Raw genomic sequence first — 18,328 nt, forward strand, 5'->3', positions numbered from 1 at the left:
TTTGTGAGTCAAACTATGTTTGTGGAAACTATTCAATTCTGCTGTTGTGGCATGAAAGCAGCCAGAGACAATATGCAATGAATGAGTATGGTAGTGTGCCAATAAAGTTTTTTTAGACAAAGAGGCAGCAGGGCAGATTTGGTCTAGAAGCCAAAGTTTTCCAACTCCTGGTATAAAGTTATCTGTTTTTCCCTTTAAACTAACTGGTAAAACCAACATTTAGTCTATGTAAAGTGTGTCAGGCAGTGATATCATCTAGTAGGCACTTTTTATGCTTAAAAGCTTTCAGAATGAAACTAAAAAACATACATGCCAAAATTAGGGTGGAGCATATACTCACATTCTGTGATATACTTAAAATAAAAGCTAATCCTATTTAACCAGTGAGCTCCGGTCCTTCAGATCCTGGCCAATTAGTTTATCAGGAGCAGACAGAATTGCAGGTGCTTCAGTGGCAATTGTGTCCAAGGTCTGTGAAATCCAAGGAGCTTTATCCTTTTTCCTCTTCTCAATTGTTTCTGAGATGATTCATCTCTGCTTTCATCCCCTCAGCTTTCCCACTAAATCCTTCAATAAGCAGATTGATTTGAACCTAAAACAAAGGAAGGTAAGAGAGGAAAATGCAAAGTTTGAAAATTCTTATTTTTTCAAGAATCAGATTTTATATTTAAGAACTTTGTTAAATTATCTGTTTGACACATATAATTAGTCTCTCTTATTAGATCATCACGGAGAAGGAAATGGGAACCCACTCCAGTGTTCTTGCCTGGAGAATCCCAGGGACGGGGGAGCCTGGTGGGCTGCCGTTATGGGGTCGCACAGAGTCTGACACAACTGAAGCAACTTAGCAGCAGCAGAAGCATTAGATCATCAAAGGATAATATTTACAGCAGAGAATATCTTCTGAGTTAGATCTGGACAGTGAGAGGAACGATAGTTCCCAATCTTACTAACATTCACACACCATTAGGGTGTGAATTTTGCTCGGCTGCTAGGGAAGCTCCCCTGGAGTAGGAAATGGCAACCCTCCAGTCCCCTGCCCAGTGATATTTCCTTTCATCTGCTCCAGGTATCAAGGAGTCAGAAATACATGCAGTTGTACAAACTCACAATGTCGTATGTTTGCATATTTACCTGGGGCTCTTCCCTTTGAATAACATCTCAACTTGAAAAATATTTCAACTTATATCCCCCTCCTTTTCCAGGGAATTTTCCTAAACTATGTGCCCAATGTGAAAATCAGACTCTAATATATGCTGCTGTTCTCTACTGCCTCTTGTCAGGTGTGTAACTTTAGGCAAGTTATTTAGCCACCCTGTGCCTCCTAGATCTGTAACATCTATAAAAGTAGATTTTTATAAGTGTTATGAAACATTTTTACCAGGATTAAATTAAAATGTTTAGAGAAACAGCTTAGCAGTATGCCTATAGGCAATAATGGTTCAATATACTCTGGTGTGTTATTATCATTAGGTTTATTATCACCATCAGTGAAGCCCAGGATCACAGTTACATAAAGTGCTATCCCTTTATATGCATTTGTCTATTTATTTGACTTCCTCTTGCATTTTGATCCAGCCTTGAATACAAAGATTCTGACTGCATCATAAATCCTCAACATGTGGCACATAAAATGTTACTTTGTTATATGAAGAAATGAATAATTTCTGTTCTGTCTCTTGTGATTTTAGAAATCCATTTCGGTGGCCGGTGGGGAGGTGGGGGGGGGGGGTGGGGGCGGGGGGCGGGGAGGATGGACATTTCTCCTCAGGGATAAATGCCATGTAGTGGGCCTTAAAAACTAAACCTGTCATGATATCCCCATGCTTTCTCATTATCCACACATGGTGTTTTGCTCTCAGATTTTCAGGAGACCCCCTGAACTCTATTCTGTAGGCTCACCATGATCCCCTTGTTCCTCACCTTCACTCCTTTCCTGGGCACATGGAAATAGTCCCATTGTAACCTTTCCATTGCTTTCCTGTAGAGTTTGTTCCCTCCAGGAACAGAGAAACTGCCTTCTGAAATACTTTTCATTAGGGCCTTTGAAAGCAGATCAAGTTTAGCCTGGCAGTATTTAGAAGATGCCTTTTCATTCTGCAGCAAGAAACCTTCCTTATTCTTTATAAGTGCCTACAGGGTAAATGTAGAGGAATGTCACCAGAAGCAAGGAACAGAGAAGATAAATTTCCAAGGAATATGGTATAAGAATTGGTCTAAGGTGGTCCTCATGAAAAAAAAAAAAAACCATTGCAGTGGAGCCACACAAGCAATGTAGCCAAAATACAGATGTTTATTCCCAACTCTGAAACCCTGCAGTCTTCCCAGGTGGCACAAGTGGTAAAGAACCTGCCTGCCAATGCAGGAAACATAAGAGATGTGGGTTCAGTCCCTGGGTTCGGAAGATCCCCTGGAGAAGGGCATGGCAACCCACTCCAGTATTCTTTCCTGGAGAATCCCATGGACAGGAGAACCTGGTGGGCTATAGTCCATAGGACCACAAAGAGTCGGACATGACTGAAGAGACTAAGTATGCATGCACACACTGAAACCTCTGCAAGAGTATGGAAAAGTTTCTTAACTTTCCTGAGCCTCAGGTTCCCGATCTGTAAAATACTGCAGTTATCTATTCTCTATCATTCCTAGTAGCTATAACATCCCATGGCTCTGTCTTCAATAAAACAATGACAACTAATAAAGTAAATATAACAAACTTGCTTTTGTTAAGAAAGTTTGCCCATGGAAATCAAGTATCAAGGAATGTTGTTCAGTCGTGTCCAACTCTTTGTGACTCCATGGACTGCAGCACACCAGGCTTGCCTGTCCTTCACTATTTCCTGAAGTTTGCTCAGACTCATGTCCATGGAGTCAGTGATGCCATCCAACCATCTCAACCTCTGTCTCCTATCTAGGAATAGGAATGATTATACGCAGGGAACAACCATCTCAGGAATGACTTAGTGGAGTTCTGGAACCATGCCACAATCACTAAAGGAGAAATCAATGCTCAATGCTACTTTGCTTGAGAAATCAGAGAGATCCTGAAAACTTTCCCAAGCTTTAAGGAAAACGAAGGAAATATAGTCCTCTAGCATTCTCTCTCTCTCATGAGAATCCAGACTACTTTGCCCTGAATAGCAGATAAACCCAGGCATCACTCTAGAAGGGCAAGAATCGAAAAGGACAAATGCTAAGACAAAGTACCATGAGCTTCTTCTGGAATTTCTATTGGTCATCCTTGAAGGAGCACCCCCATGAAGATGACAATGGCTTCCCTTTCACAGGTTATGTGCACCTCCAGCAGCTCCTGGAGCGTGTCTACAGGGAGGCTCATTCAGTGGGCCGTCTGCTCACAGCTGCTGAGTTCTCCAGCTGGGCCAGAGTTGTCACTGCATTCTCCAAACAAGGAATTGTTCCAGTATTAGCGGCATCCACCTAAGTTACCACCAGAGTACCCAGCCCTGAATAAAGTAGAAATATGAATAAATATCAAGTTCTCACTCAGTGAGATTCAAGGTTGTGAAATTGCAATTCTTAAACCAGACACACACATTCACACACACACACACATACACACACACACATACACACACACCCCTACTTATTTCCACTGTCATCACCTTCATTTTCACACTCTTTATTATTCTCCAGTTCATAACATTAAAAAATATTAAATATCTATCTTCATCTAACATAATTAGAGGTGTCTGATAAAAATTATTTCAGGTTAACACAAATTAAAAGAAGAATATAAACTGCACAAATAAATTCTACAGGATAATAAAAATAATGTTCATTCCTAATTCCTAAACTGTTTATGGATTTTCAGGGACTCAGAAACTAATAGTTATTTTGGACTGATTTAAACTCTTAAGAAATCTCCTTGAGAAAAAGACATAGTATAGAACTTTCCCTGAGAAGACAATATACTCTATTTTCATACCCAGTTAGTGATTTTATTACCAATGGTGGGGTTTTTCTTTTTTTTCAGTTTTCAACTTTTATTTATTTTTTTAATTTTATTTTATTTAACTTTACAATATTGTATTGGTTTTGCCATATATCAAAATGAATCTGCCACAGGTATACATGTGTTCCCCATCCTGAACCCTCCTCCCTCCTCCCTCCAGCAACCCCAGATAGCAGTGACAAGGGTTTTGGAAAGGAATTTGTTAATCCCATAATGACAAAGAATTTCTAAAACATTTACATATTTATCTCTGAGGCAGGACACTTTTTAAAATAACTACACACTTCTGGGGGAGAAGCTAAGATGGCGGAGGAGTAGGACGGGGAGAACAATTTCTCCCCCACAAATTCATCAAAAGAACATTTAAACGCTGAGTAAATTCCACAAAACAACTTCTGAATGCTGGCAGAGGACATCAGGCACCCAGAAAAGCAACCCAAGTCTTCGAAAGGAGAGAGAAGAAATACAGCTCCACTCACCAGAACACTGACACAAACTTCCCTAACCAAGAAACCTTGACAAGCCACCTGTACAAACCCACACAGAGCAAGGAAACGCCACAATAAATAGAACTCCACAAACTGACAGAATACAGAAAGGACACCCCAAACTCAGCAATTTAAACAAGATGAAGAGACAGAGGAATACCCAGCAGATAAAGGAACAGGATAAATGCCCACCAAACCAAACAAAAGAGGAAGAGATAGGGAATCTACCTGATAAAGAATTCCGAATAATGATAGTGAAATTGATCCAAAATCTTGAAATCAAAATGGAATCACAGATAAATAGCTTGGAGACAAAGATTGAGAAGATGCAAGAAAGGTTTAACAAGGACCTAGAAGAAATAAAAGAGAGTCAATATAAAATGAATAATGCAATAAATGAAATTAAAAACACTCTGGAGGCACCAAATAGTAGAATAACAGAGGCAGAAGATAGGATTAGTGAATTAGAAGATAGAACAGTAGAAATAAATGAATCAGAGAGAATAAAAGAAAAATGAATTAAAAGAAATGAGGACAATCTCAGAGACCTCCAGGACAATATTAAACGCTACAACATTCGAATCATAGGGGTCCCAGAAGAAGAAGACAAAAAGAAAGACCATGAGAAAATACTTGAGGAGATAATAGTTGAAAAATTCCCTAAAATGGGGAAGGAAATAATCACCCAAGTCCAAGAAACCCAGAGAGTCCCAAACAGGATAAACCCAAGGCGAAACACCCCAAGACATATATTAATCAAATTAACAAAGATCAAACACAAAGAACAAATATTAAAAGCAGCAAGGGAAAAACAACAAATAACACACAAGGGAATTCCCATTAGGATAACAGCTGATCTTTCAATAGTAACTCTTCAAGCCAGGAGGGAATGGCAAGACGTACTTAAAGTGATGAAAGAAAATAATCTACAGCCCAGATTATTGTACCCAGCAAGGATCTCATTCAAATATGAAGGAGAAATCAAAAGCTTCTCAGACAAGCAAAAGCTGAGAGAATTCAGCACCACCAAACCAGCTCTCCAACAAATACTAAAGGATTTTCTCTAGACAGAAAACACAAAAACAGTGTATAAACTTGAACCCAAAACAATAAAGTAAATGGCAATGGGATCATACTTATCAGTAATTACCTTAAATATATATGGGTTGAATGCCCCAACCAAAAGACAAAGACTGGCTGAATGGATACAAAAATAAGACCCCTACATATGTTGTCTACAAGAGACCCACCTCAAAACAGGGGACACATACAGACTGAAAGTGAAGGGCTGGAAAAAGATTTTCCATGCAAATAGGGACCAAAAGAAAGCAGGAGTAGCAATACTCATATCAGATAAAATAGACTTTAAAACAAAGGCTGTGAAAAGAGACAAAGAAGGTCACTACATAATGATCAAAGGATCAATCCAAGAAGAAGATATAACAATTATAAATATATATGCACCCAACACAGGACCACCGCAATATGTAAGACAAATGCTAACAAGTATGAAAGGAGAAATTAACAATAACACAATAATAGTGGGAGACTTTAATACCCCACTCACATCTATGGATAGATCAACTAAACAGAAAATTAACAAGGAAACACAAACGTTAAACGATACAATAGACCAGTTAGACCTAATTGATATCTATAGGACATTTCATCCCAAAACAGTGAATTTCACCTTTTTCTCCAGCGCACATGGAACCTTCTCCAGGATAGATTACATACTGGGCCATAAATCTAGCCTTGGTAAATTCAAAAAAAAAAATAGAAATCATTCCAAGCATCTTTTCTGACCACAATGCAGTAAGATTAGATCTCAATTACAAGAGAAAAACTATTAAAAATTCCAACATATGGAGGATGAACAACACCCTGCTGAATAACCAACAAATCACAGAAGAAATCAAAAAAGAAATCAAAATTTACATAGAAACTAATGAAAATGAAAACACAACAACCCAAAACCTGTGAGACACTTTAAAAGCAGTCCTAAGGGGAAAGTTCATAGCAATACAGGCATACCTCAAGAAACAAGAAAAAACTCAAATAAATAACCTAACTCTACACCTAAAGCAACTAGAAAAGGAAGAAATGAAGAACCCCAGGGTTAGTAGAAGGAAAGAAATCTTAAAAATTAGGGCAGAAATAAATGCAAAAGAAACAAAAGAGACCATAGCAAAACTCAACAAAGCCAAAAGCTGGTTCTTTGAAAGGATAAATAAAATTGACAAACCATTAGCCAGACTCATCAAGAAACAAAGGGAGAAAAATCAAATCAATAAAATTAGAAATGAAAATGGAGAGATCACAACAGACAACACAGAAATACAAAGGATCATAAGAGACTACTATCAACAATTATATGCCAATAAAATGGACAACATGGAAGAAATGGACAAATTCTTAGAAAAGTACAACTTTCCAAAACTGGACCAGGAAGAAATAGAAAATCTTAACAGACCCATCACAAGCACGGAAATTGAAACTGTAATCAAAAATCTTCCAGCAAACAAAAGCCCAGGTTCAGATGGCTTCACAGCTGAATTCTACCAAAAATTTAGAGAAGAGCTAACACCTATCCTGCTCAAACTCTTCCAGAAAATTGCAGAGGAAGGGAAACTTCCAAACTCATTCTATGAGGCCACCATCACCCTAATACCAAAACCTGACAAAGATCCCACAAAAAAAGAAAACTACAGGCTAATATCACTGATGAACATAGATGCAAAAATCCTTAACAAAATTCTAGCAATCAGAATCCAACAACACGTTAAAAAGATCATACACCAAGACCAAGTGGGCTTTATCCCAGGGATGCAAGGATTCTTCAATATCTGCAAATCAATCAATGTTATACACCACATTAACAAATTGAAAAACAAAAACCATATGATTATCTCAATAGATGCAGAGAAAGCCTTTGACAAAATCCAACATCCATTTATGATAAGAACTCTCCAGAAAGCAGGAATAGAAGGAACATACCTCAACATAATAAAAGCTATATATGACAAACCCACAGCAAACATTATCCTCAATGGTGAAAAATTGAAAGCATTTCCTCTAAAGTCAGGAACAAGACAAGGGTGCCCACTTTCACCATTAGTATTCAACATAGTTTTGGAAGTTTTGGCTACAGCAATCAGAGCAGAAAAAGAAATAAAAGGAATCCAAATTGGAAAAGAAGAAGTAAAACTCTCACTGTTTGCAGATGACATGATCCTTTACATAGAAAACCCTAAAGACTCCACCAGAAAATTACTAGAACTAATCAATGATTATAGTAAAGTTGCAGGATATAAAATCAACACACAGAAATCCCTTGCGTTCCTATACGCTAATAATGAGAAAACTGAAAGAGAAATTAAGGAAACAATTCCATTCACCATTGCAACGGAAAGAATAAAATACTTAGGAATATATCTACCTAAAGAAACCAAAGACCTATATATAGAAAACTATAAAACACTGGTGAAAGAAATCAAAGAGGACACTAACAGATGGAGAAATATACCATGTTCATGGATTGGAAGAATCAATATAGTGAAAATGAGTATACTACCCAAAGCAATCTATAGATTCAATGCAATCCCTATCAAGCTACCAACGGTATTCTTCACAGAGCTAGAACAAATAATTTCACAATTTGTATGGAAATACAAAAAACCTCGAATAGCCAAAGCTATCTTGAGAAAGAAGAATGGAACTGGAGGAATCAACCTGCCTGACTTCAGGCTCTATTACAAAGCCACAGTTATCAAGACAGTATGGTACTGACACAAAGACAGAAATATTGATCAATGGAACAAAATAGAAAGCCCAGAGATAAATCCACGCACATATGGACACCTTATCTTTGACAAAGGAGGCAAGAATATACAGTGGATTAAAGACAACCTCTTTAACAAGTGGTGCTGGGAAAACTGGTCAACCACTTGTAAAAGAATGAAACTAGAACACTTTCTAACGCCATACACAAAAATAAACTCAAAATGGATTAAAGATCTCAATGTAAGACCAGAAACTATAAAACTCCTAGAGGAGAATATAGGCAAAACACTCTCCAACATACATCACAGCAGGATCCTCTATGACCCACCTCCCAGAATATTGGAAATAAAAGCAAAAATAAACAAATGGGACCTAATTAAACTTAAAAGCTTCTGCACAACAAAGGAAACTATTAGCAAGGTGAAAAGGCAGCCTTCAGAATGGGAGAAAATAATAGCAAATGAAGCAACTGACAAACAACTAATCTCAAAAATATACAAGCAACTCCTGCAGCTCAACTCCAGAAAAATAAATGACCCAGTCAAAAAATGGGCCAAAGAACTAAATAGACATTTCTCCAAAGAAGACATACAGATGGCTAACAAACACATGAAAAGATGCTCAACATCACTCATTATCAGAGAAATGCAAATCAAAACCACTATGAGGTACCATTTCACGCCAGTCAGAATGGCTGCAATCCATAAGTCTACAAGCAATAAATGCTGGAGAGGGTGTGGAGAGAAGGGAACTCTCTTGCACTGTTGGTGGGAATGCAAACTAGTACAGCCACTATAGAGAACAGTGTGGAGATTCCTTAAAAAACTGGAAATAGAACTGCCTTATGATCCAGCAATCCCTCTGCTGGGCATACACACTGAGGAAACCAGAAGGGAAAGAAAGAGACACGTGTACCCCAATGTTCATCGCAGCACTGTTTATAATAGCCAGGACATGGAAGCAACCTAGATGCCCATCAGCAGATGAATGGATAAGAAAGCTATGGTACATATACACAATGGAGTATTACTCAGCCATTAAAAAGAATACATTTGAATCAGTTCTAATGAGATGGATGAAACTGGAACCTATTATACAGAGTGAAGTAAGCCAGAAAGAAAAACACCAATACAGTATACTAACACATATATATGGAATTTAGAAAGATGGAAACAATAACCCTGTGTAAGAGACAGCAAAAGAGACACCAATGTATAGATCAGTCTTATGGACTCTGGGAGAGGGAGAGGGTGGGAAGATTTGGGAAAATAGCATTGAAACATGTATAATATCATGTATGAAACGAGTCGCCAGTCCAGGTTCGATGCACGGTACTGGATGCTTGGGGCTGGTGCACTGGGACGACCCAGAGGGAGGGGAAGGGAGGGAGGAGGGTGGAGGGTTCAGGATGGGGAACACGGGTATACCTGTGGTGGATTCATTTCGATATTTGGCAAAACTAATACAATATTGTAAAGTTTAAAAATAAAATAAAATTTAAAAAAATTAAAATAACTGCACACTTCTACATACAATGAAGCAAAACTACTAAAGAAAATATATTATAAATAGTCAACACATAACAGGCCACACAGAAATATAATTTTGAAAAATGAAACTCGCCATTTCTAGTGACCTTCACCCCTTCCCTGAGGGTCTTGGTCCTTGCATAGATAAAGATACATGAACAGAAATTATTTGATTGTTCCTTGAATGTAGGATCCACTTGGCTTTCCAAAATTTCCTCAATATGGGCTAGGAATTCCTTTTCATGTACTGGCTGGTTAAAGATGAAACACTTCCATTTTGGAAAAAAGATGCCCGATACACTCCCTGGATATGTTGGAATTTTTAAGTTTGGAATTCTGACCTAAAGAAGAAAGAAAACAACAGAGTCTTGGCATAAGGCAACTAAAATTTTTATGAGAGGGGATTTTTTTTTATCTTTGGAGTCTTCTATTCTCATAGAACTCCTCTAACATATACATAAAAATTAAAAATCAAATTCACATGAATGGCATATCCCTGGAGAGCAATTTTAGGAAACAGCAGCTCCAAGTAAAGAAACTTACATCTTCAATGCACAGAAATACACATGGTACTCAGTTCATTAGATGTTTATCAAATAAAAGATTTAATGAATGATAATCAAATATCAATTTCCGGTTTACTCCAACTCATCTAGGAAGTAAATCATAGGAAAAAAATGAAGAAGAACTACAAACAAAAGTAATGGAGTAATGATTAACATGGGACATAGATACCATGTTCAGTCAAGGAAAACTTCATTGATTGAATTCACATAATACAAATAAGACTAGCCATTTTGGGTAGAAACTCTGAAGAATAAAAGGAACCTAAATGTAATTTGAAGAACTTACCACTACTCCATAAACACAGCACTTTTTTCAAGTACTCACCCACCTTTAAATGTAATTCATTACAATGACTTACTAATTTAAAATAGTGACCAAGTAACTAAATATGACTAAATAGTGACTGAATATGTTAAAATAAAAAGAATGATATGATGAGGAAAATAAAATGAAAGATCTGGTTGTTATCAGAAATAATGAAAAAGTATAGATTGAAAGAAGATCATCAGGTTTTTTAAGGTTTAAAGTCACTTTTTGTAGAAGATACAACTATCCACACTTTAGAAAGTTATAGCCTTCCTATCCACACTCTAGAAAGTTATGTCCTTCCTATCTACACTCTAGAAAGTTATACCCTTCCTTGAGACGAATAAAAACTGATGGAAATATCTTTCATTATTATTTTATGCCTAACAATTATGTCATTGTTTTTCTCAACTCAAATCAGTTCAGTTCAGAAGCTCAGTCGTGTCCGACTCTTTGCAACCCCGTGAATTACAGCACACCAGGCCTCCCTGTCCATCACCAACTCCCGAAGTTCACTCAGACTCACGTCCATCGAGTAGGTGATGCCATCCAGCCATCTCATCCTCTGTTGTCCCCTTCTCCTCCTGCCCCTAATCCCTCCCAGCATCAGAGTCTTTTCCAATGAGTCAACTCTTCACATGAGGTGGCCAAAGTACTGGAGTTTCAGCTTTAGCATCATTCCTTCCAAAGAACACCCAGGACCAATCTTCTTTAGAATGGACTGGTTGGATCTCCTTGCAGTCCAAGGGACTCTCAAGAGTCTTCTCCAACACCACAGTTCAAAAGTATCAATTTTTTGGTGCTCAGCTTTCTTCACAGTCCAACTTTCACATCCATGCATGACCACTAGAAAAACCATAGCCTTGACTAGACAGATCTTTGTTGGCAAAGCAATGTCTCTGGGAGAAGCATAATAAGGGAAGCAAGCATCTGGTTCTTGAAAAGTCTTAGTTCCTACTGTATCTGAATGTTAAGGTACAAATTATCTTCAGTACAAACTAGTTTTGAATAATTTCACTTTGTTAAGCCCTATTCTTCTTGGGTGAGCATAACTGTAGTCACTAGAACTTATCAAGGAATAACAGCCTAGATCGCAGTCATCTATGGCCCTTGATCTAGTTTCAAATATAAATCCAGAGATGATGGACAGTATTTAGTAGATCCTACCCTCTACTTGACTACTCACTGCCTAGGCCATGCTCTGATATCTCTAATCAGCTTCAAGGGATTGTCCAGGTACTCATCTTCTGTGATAGGGTAAACATGTACCTTCAACTTCAGGGTGAAATCCCGTACAGCCCAGGTAAAGTCTGGAAAGAAATTCATAAACTCTGTGGAATTTTCTACTTCATCCAATTTGGAGAGGACTTGGCCCTGGTGATTTCTGTGAGCTCTGACACATACCTAGGACTTGGTTAAGGAAAAAGAAATTTCTACCCATAATTCCCACATTTTCCTCATAAAAATGATTATAAACATTCTCTTTTGCCCTTGGTCCCCACTGTTCCACCAAAGGCAACTCAGCCACAGGGATGGGAAATCCAATTTGGTCTCCATTCTCATCAATTTCTCAATAAAACTGGGAAGGATACTGTACTTTCTCCAGTGCATCATTGTTGATGGTGCTCATGCTGTTGTTTACTAGAGTACTGCTCAGAAGCACAGCTAGGGCAAAGATCACCCTGGAAAATATGTTAGAGCAAGCACTAGCAGTCTTCTCTTCAGAAATTCATTCTTATTTCTTTAATCAGTTTTCCATTTGTTATTTCAGATAGTAAAGTATTGATACAAAGGAAAAACCTTGAAAACAGAATTAAAAGTAAAATCTGAGTTTTGTCAATTACATTGACATTTCCTGTGACCTCAGTTTCCTCATCTAAAAAGGAATTCTGATAATACATTCCACAAAGAGCTCTTTTTTTTTCCTGAATGGGATAAAATGAGATAGTATGAGTGAAAAACAACTTAGAGTGCCTTTGAGCAATTCATTGTTCAATAATAAGCAACATCACATATTCATTTAACAAAAAGTAAGTCACAAGGTATACTATGCTAGTCACAACTGAAAACTCAGAATAGATCTAATTAAATTAAATGTCTATGTGCTGCTACTAAACATTACTTATCTTTATTAGTTATAAAAAGCAGATAAATATGATAGTGAATACACTCAAAAAGACTGTCTCATAGTATTTACAAACATTTTAAAACACTTGAAAAACAAATACAATGAAGATGACAATATATTCAAAGTGTTTACATATTAGCAGTGAACCTAAGCAATGAAATTGATAATCATTATATCAAATAAAAACAATGAATATGTCGAGGGAGACCAAGTAATGGAATAGAAGGATGTGGAGCTCACCTCCTCCTATAGATACTTCAAAAATATATCTACGTGTGGAATAGTTCTGGCAGACTGCCTACTGAACTCTGAAAGAACATCTCATACAATGAACACTGTAAGAAAGATCACCACATAACCAAGTAGGAAGAAAGAAAAAAAGGAATTAGGATAGGAACTGCAGCCCTGGGAGGAAGCTGTGAAAGAGGAAATGTTCCCTCACCCTGGGAATACCCTTAACCAGCCAGGAGATCAACTGGGACAGATAGGGAGGTTTAGAGGCTCAGAGGAGAGAGCACCAGCAAGCTTGCAACAGGCAGAAGACAGGGAGACCAGCACAGAGGGTCCGTGCCCATCACTGCACTCCCCCTCCCAAGATATGCCTTGGCTGGTGCACACAGAGTCTGGGTAGGGATACTCGGGTTTCAGTGGACAGACTTGAGGAGAAGACTGGGACTGGCTCATAGAAAGAGCCTGAAGGGGCAGGAATGTGGTAGGAGCTGCAAACAAGAGTGTTTGCAGGGTGGAGCCCAGATCCGCCATTAGAAGCCCTATTGTTACAGCTTGGATATAGAGGCACAGGGCCTGTCACTGCAGCCACAATCTCTGTCTGCTCACAATGGGTGGCCCCCACCTCTAATTGCTCTGGGAACCCATCAGTACCTGTGAGTTGACCACAGGAAGAGGCAGGGCTGAAATCTGACCCTTGTCCCAGTCAGCCCTGTGACCTGTGTAAACTCAGCACCTATGGGACATCCAAGTAGATTACTGGTGCTCCCATGGCTAGGGTGGGTCTGATGCCAGCAGCTGTGAGTGTTGTGGGTACTTGCACACTGAGGTGGGACCTGGGATCTGGGCTGATTCCACCGCCTCCATAGCAGGTCCAGGTATGTGATGACAGCAGTCCTGGTGCCTGACCTCAGAATATCTATGGTGACAGATCTGCACTGCTGATTTTGTCAGCACAGCACCTGAGGGGCACCCAGGCTGATAGCCTGCATCTCCACAATTGAGGCAGGGCCAAGAGCAGTGCCAAGAACAGTGTACCCTGTACGCCAGTACAGCGGGTAGCAGGTAGCACCACAGAGTGTACTCCCTGATGGATAGGTCCAGCAGAGGAATACTCAGTGGCTTTTCTCCCAGCCCCTCCTAACACAGGCCACATCTCAGAAACAGATGGCTTCAACTCCAACAACTGGGGAGCAGAGTTTTCCCCCACCAGGGCCATGAAAACCACAGAGCAAAGAGAAGGCCACACTCAACATCCAGTGCAGGCTGTATTCACCACGACACTAATCACATGCCCTTTAATGGGCAGCACACACCGAGGAAAGATGTGGCAGGCACCAGGGCTAAGAACAGCACTCACGCCAAAAACATTAGACTCTTGCAGGCCACACAGGAACTCTCCCACATAAAAACAGCCCTTCTAGACCACAGCAGATAACTGAATTCTTCTCAATTCATTGAAGTTCTCATTCGTTCAGAGAAAAGTAAAATGAAGAAGCAGAGGAACCACTCCCAATTAAAAAATCAAGAGAATTCCCCTGAAAGAACAAACAGTGAAATTCTTTGTTTCACTGTCTACCAGACTCCGAGTTCAAAAAGGAGGCAATAAAAATGCTAAAGGAATCAAGAAAGGCTACCAGTAAAAATGCAGACCCCTATAACAAAAAACTAAAAACTACAGAGACCAGCTGAAATTAGAAAACGCATTTGCCAGGATAAAAGCTACTCTAAAAGCAAAAAATAGCAAACTAAATAATACAAAAAAGAAAAGTAAGTGATATGAAAGATAGAATAATGAAAATCACCCAGTCAGAATAGCAGACAGAAAAATGGGGGGAGGCAGGAAGCAATATATGGGATTATAAGATAATATAAAGCATGCCAATCTACCCATAGTAGGGATCTAAGAAGAAAGAGAAAGGAGGATTTAAAAAGCATTTGAAGAACTTATGGCTGAAATTTTTCCAAACCTAAAGAAGGAAACAGATATTCAGATACAGGAAAGAAAGAGGATTCCAAACAGATGAACCCAAAGAGACTTATACCAAGATACATTGTAATTAAAATGGCAAAATCCACATGATCACCTCAATAGATGCAGAAAAAAGTATTTGATAAAATTCAACATTCAGTCATGATGTTAAAAAAAAAAAAAACCCCTCACTAATGTGGATATCAGATCAGATCAGATCAGTCGCTCAGTCGTGTCCGACTCTTTGCGACCCCGTGAATCACAGCACGCCAGGCCTCCCTGTCCATCACCAACTCCCGGAGTTCACTCAGACTCACGTCCCATCGAGTCAGTGATGCCATCCAGCCATCTCCTCCTCTGTCGTCCCCTTCTCCTCCTGCCCCCAATCCCTCCCAGCATCAGAGTCTTTTCCAATGAGTCAACTCTTCTCATGAGGTGGCCAAAGTATTGGAGTTTCAGCTTTAGCAACAGTCCTTCCAAAGAACACCCAGGACTCATCTCCTTTAGAATGGACTGGTTGGATCTCTGATGTATAGAGGCTTTCTGTTGACTCTGCTATACCAACAACACATTCGCTAATGAACTAATGTGATGAGATCAATTCTTCCTACTTCTGCAGAATCAGGCTCTCCCTCCACAAACCACTCAGTGGTTTGATACCAGGCTCTTATCTTTTCTTGCCTGACCAGTGTTCCATCAAGGTTCTGGGTGACTTAGTATTTTCTGAATGGTGTGCTTTCGTGTTTTCCTTCTCTTAATACTGTCTTTTATTTATTTAAATGAATTGGATGAACATCTGCTATGCTCCTGAAACTATCTGTTTCCTGGGATAAAATTATTTACAAGCTATGGCTCCTGCTTTCAAAGCAATACTAGATTAACTGTATCAGTTAGGATTAGGTTCAGTTGTGACAAATAGGACAAAAGATGCATAGACAACTTAATTAAATTAATCTCTTATATAAATTCTAGGATTAGTAGTCCACAACTAGTGAGTAGAAATTTGTTTCGTAAAGAACTCTAGCCCAATATATTGTACAGGACAGGGATATATGGCCATTATGTTTTATAATAACTTTAAATGGAATATAACCTATAAAGATATATAATCACTGTGCTGTACACCTGAAACTAATAAAGTATTGTAAATAGATATATCTCAAAAATAAATAAAATAATATAATATTCCCTTAAAAAAGACCTGTAACCCAGAACCTTTCTATCATAAGCTCAACCAAATATAAGAGTGAGTGAAGTCGCTCAGTCATGTCCGACTCTGCGACCCCATGGACTGTAGCCTACCAGGCTCCTCCCTCCATGGGATTCTCCAGGCAAGAGTACTGGAGTGGGTTGCCATTTCCTTCTCCAGGGGATCTTCCTGACCCAGGGAAGGAGCAGCCCAAATATAAGGAGTAGCCCAAGGTCCAAGATGGTGTACCATCATCATTTGTAATCAAAGTGAATTAGAGAATAGCTAGAAGAATAGATCCTTCCTTTAAGAACTAACCACTTCTACTTTTTAAAAAATAGCTCTTAAATTATTAAATTACCATATACTGCCATAAGAGAAGCTGAAATTGCCGTGAGTATTCTGGGAAAACATGTACATAGCAGACAAGCAAAGGTTCTATGAGTATGGGGGAAGGGGAAAATGGACATGAGGGGACAGCTACAAGAATTTTCCAGTAACCACTTCAAACTAGGAAAACCACAGATGATACAATACTGATCACAATTCACTGCTTATCACACTTACAATTATTTCCACTAAAGTCCAAGCTTGGGGGGACAGGTACCATGTTTCTCTTATTCTTGGCTCAGTCCCTATGCTGGGCACATAGAATACACTCAGTCAACACCTGTTAAATTGAAATTATTCTGAGGCAAAGGGGTCTGGGTGAGTTTTATGTATCTGAGAGAAAGTTGTGTATACATAGTAACAATGTCATGTGTTGAGGTGACCTAATTAACCTAGACAGCATATTAAAAAGCAGAGACATTACTTTGTCAATGAAGGTCCAGCTAGTCAAGGCTATGGTTTTTCCAGTGGTCATGTATGGATGTGAGAGTTGGACTGTGAAGAAAGCTGAGTACTGAAGAATTGATGCTTTTGAACTGTGGTGTTGGAGAAGACTCTTGAGAGTCCCTTGGACTACAAGGAGATCCAACCAGTCCATCCTAAAGGAAATCAGTCCTGGGTGTTCATTGGAAGGACTGATATTGAAGCTGAAAATCCAATACTTTGGCCACCTCATGTGAAGAGTTGACTCATTTGAAAAGTCAGTGTATGGCAAAACCACTACAATATTGTACAGTAATTAGCCTCCAATTAAAATAAATAAATTTATATTAAAAAAATAAATTTACTGGGCTAGTGCACTGGGATGACCCAGAGGGATGGTATGGGGAGGGAGGAGGGAGGAGGGTTCAGGATGGGGAACACATGTATACCTGTGGCGGATTCATTTTGATATTTGGCAAAACTAATACAATTATGTAAAGTTTAAAAATAAAATAAAATTTAAAAAAAAAGAATCAAATTAAAAAAATAAATAAATAAATTTAAAAATTGATAAAAAAGAAAAAAGACCCTGATACTGGGAAAGATTGAGGGCAGGTGGAGAAGGGGATGACAGACGATGAGATGGTTGGATGGCATCACCAACTCAATGGACATGGGTTTGGGTAGACTCCAGGAGTTGGTGATGGACAAGGAGGCCTGGCGTGCTGTGGTTCATGTGGTCACAAAGAGTCGGACACAACTGACTGAGTGACTGAACTGAACTGAACTGAATTTAGCTTAACAGTACAAAGAAGAAAAACCTTGAGGAACTCTAAGGGGTGACAGTACAGGGGGAGCATGGGTTTTCAGAGGCAAGGAGACACTGAACAATGAAGAGATGGGAGAAGCCATTGATGGTAAACACAGAGAGATCTCACTGTAGTTGTAAGCAAGGAGGCCAAGAATGATCTTCCTGAACACACATTCACTACAATGATGGACCAGGAGCCAGAGTTGAAGGAAGGAACAGCCATGGGAATGAGGGAGAGCCAGGAATGCAACTCTCTTCCAAGAAGGAAGGTTGGAAGGTATCTGGATTTCAAGAGCTATGTGCTTACATGTTTGGTGCTGAAGGTCATGGCCTCTTCTACTGATACTCCCAAATAATAATCAGAATTAGAAAATAGAAAACTTATACATCTATTTATAAGGAGAGAATGCAAATGTCCCAAAATACCACCAAGAATAAGTATAAATGAAATGTATATGATATTTCATTGTAATCAAACTTTCTCTGTAATTCAGATTATTTTTTCAAAATAGTTTAATTTGAAATAATTAAATATTAAATGTAT

The 18,328-nt window shown here is 38.8% G+C and overlaps 1 protein-coding gene and 1 pseudogene across 1 annotated transcript in view; both read right to left on the reverse strand.

Moving 5' to 3' along the window:
- The window catches only part of LOC147375770 (guanylate-binding protein 6-like), a 115,318-nt gene that overhangs the window by 47,677 nt on the left and 49,313 nt on the right, over window positions 1-18,328 (reverse strand). The window lies entirely within an intron of this gene.
- Window positions 1,867-13,533, reverse strand: LOC147375771 (guanylate-binding protein 6-like; annotated as a pseudogene).

Source organism: Bos grunniens, chromosome 3 (genome assembly GCF_055505025.1).
Source record: "Bos grunniens cultivar Pamir isolate PY7600 chromosome 3, Bosgru_T2T1.0, whole genome shotgun sequence".
In the NCBI taxonomy this organism is placed as follows: Eukaryota; Metazoa; Chordata; class Mammalia; order Artiodactyla; family Bovidae; genus Bos; species Bos grunniens.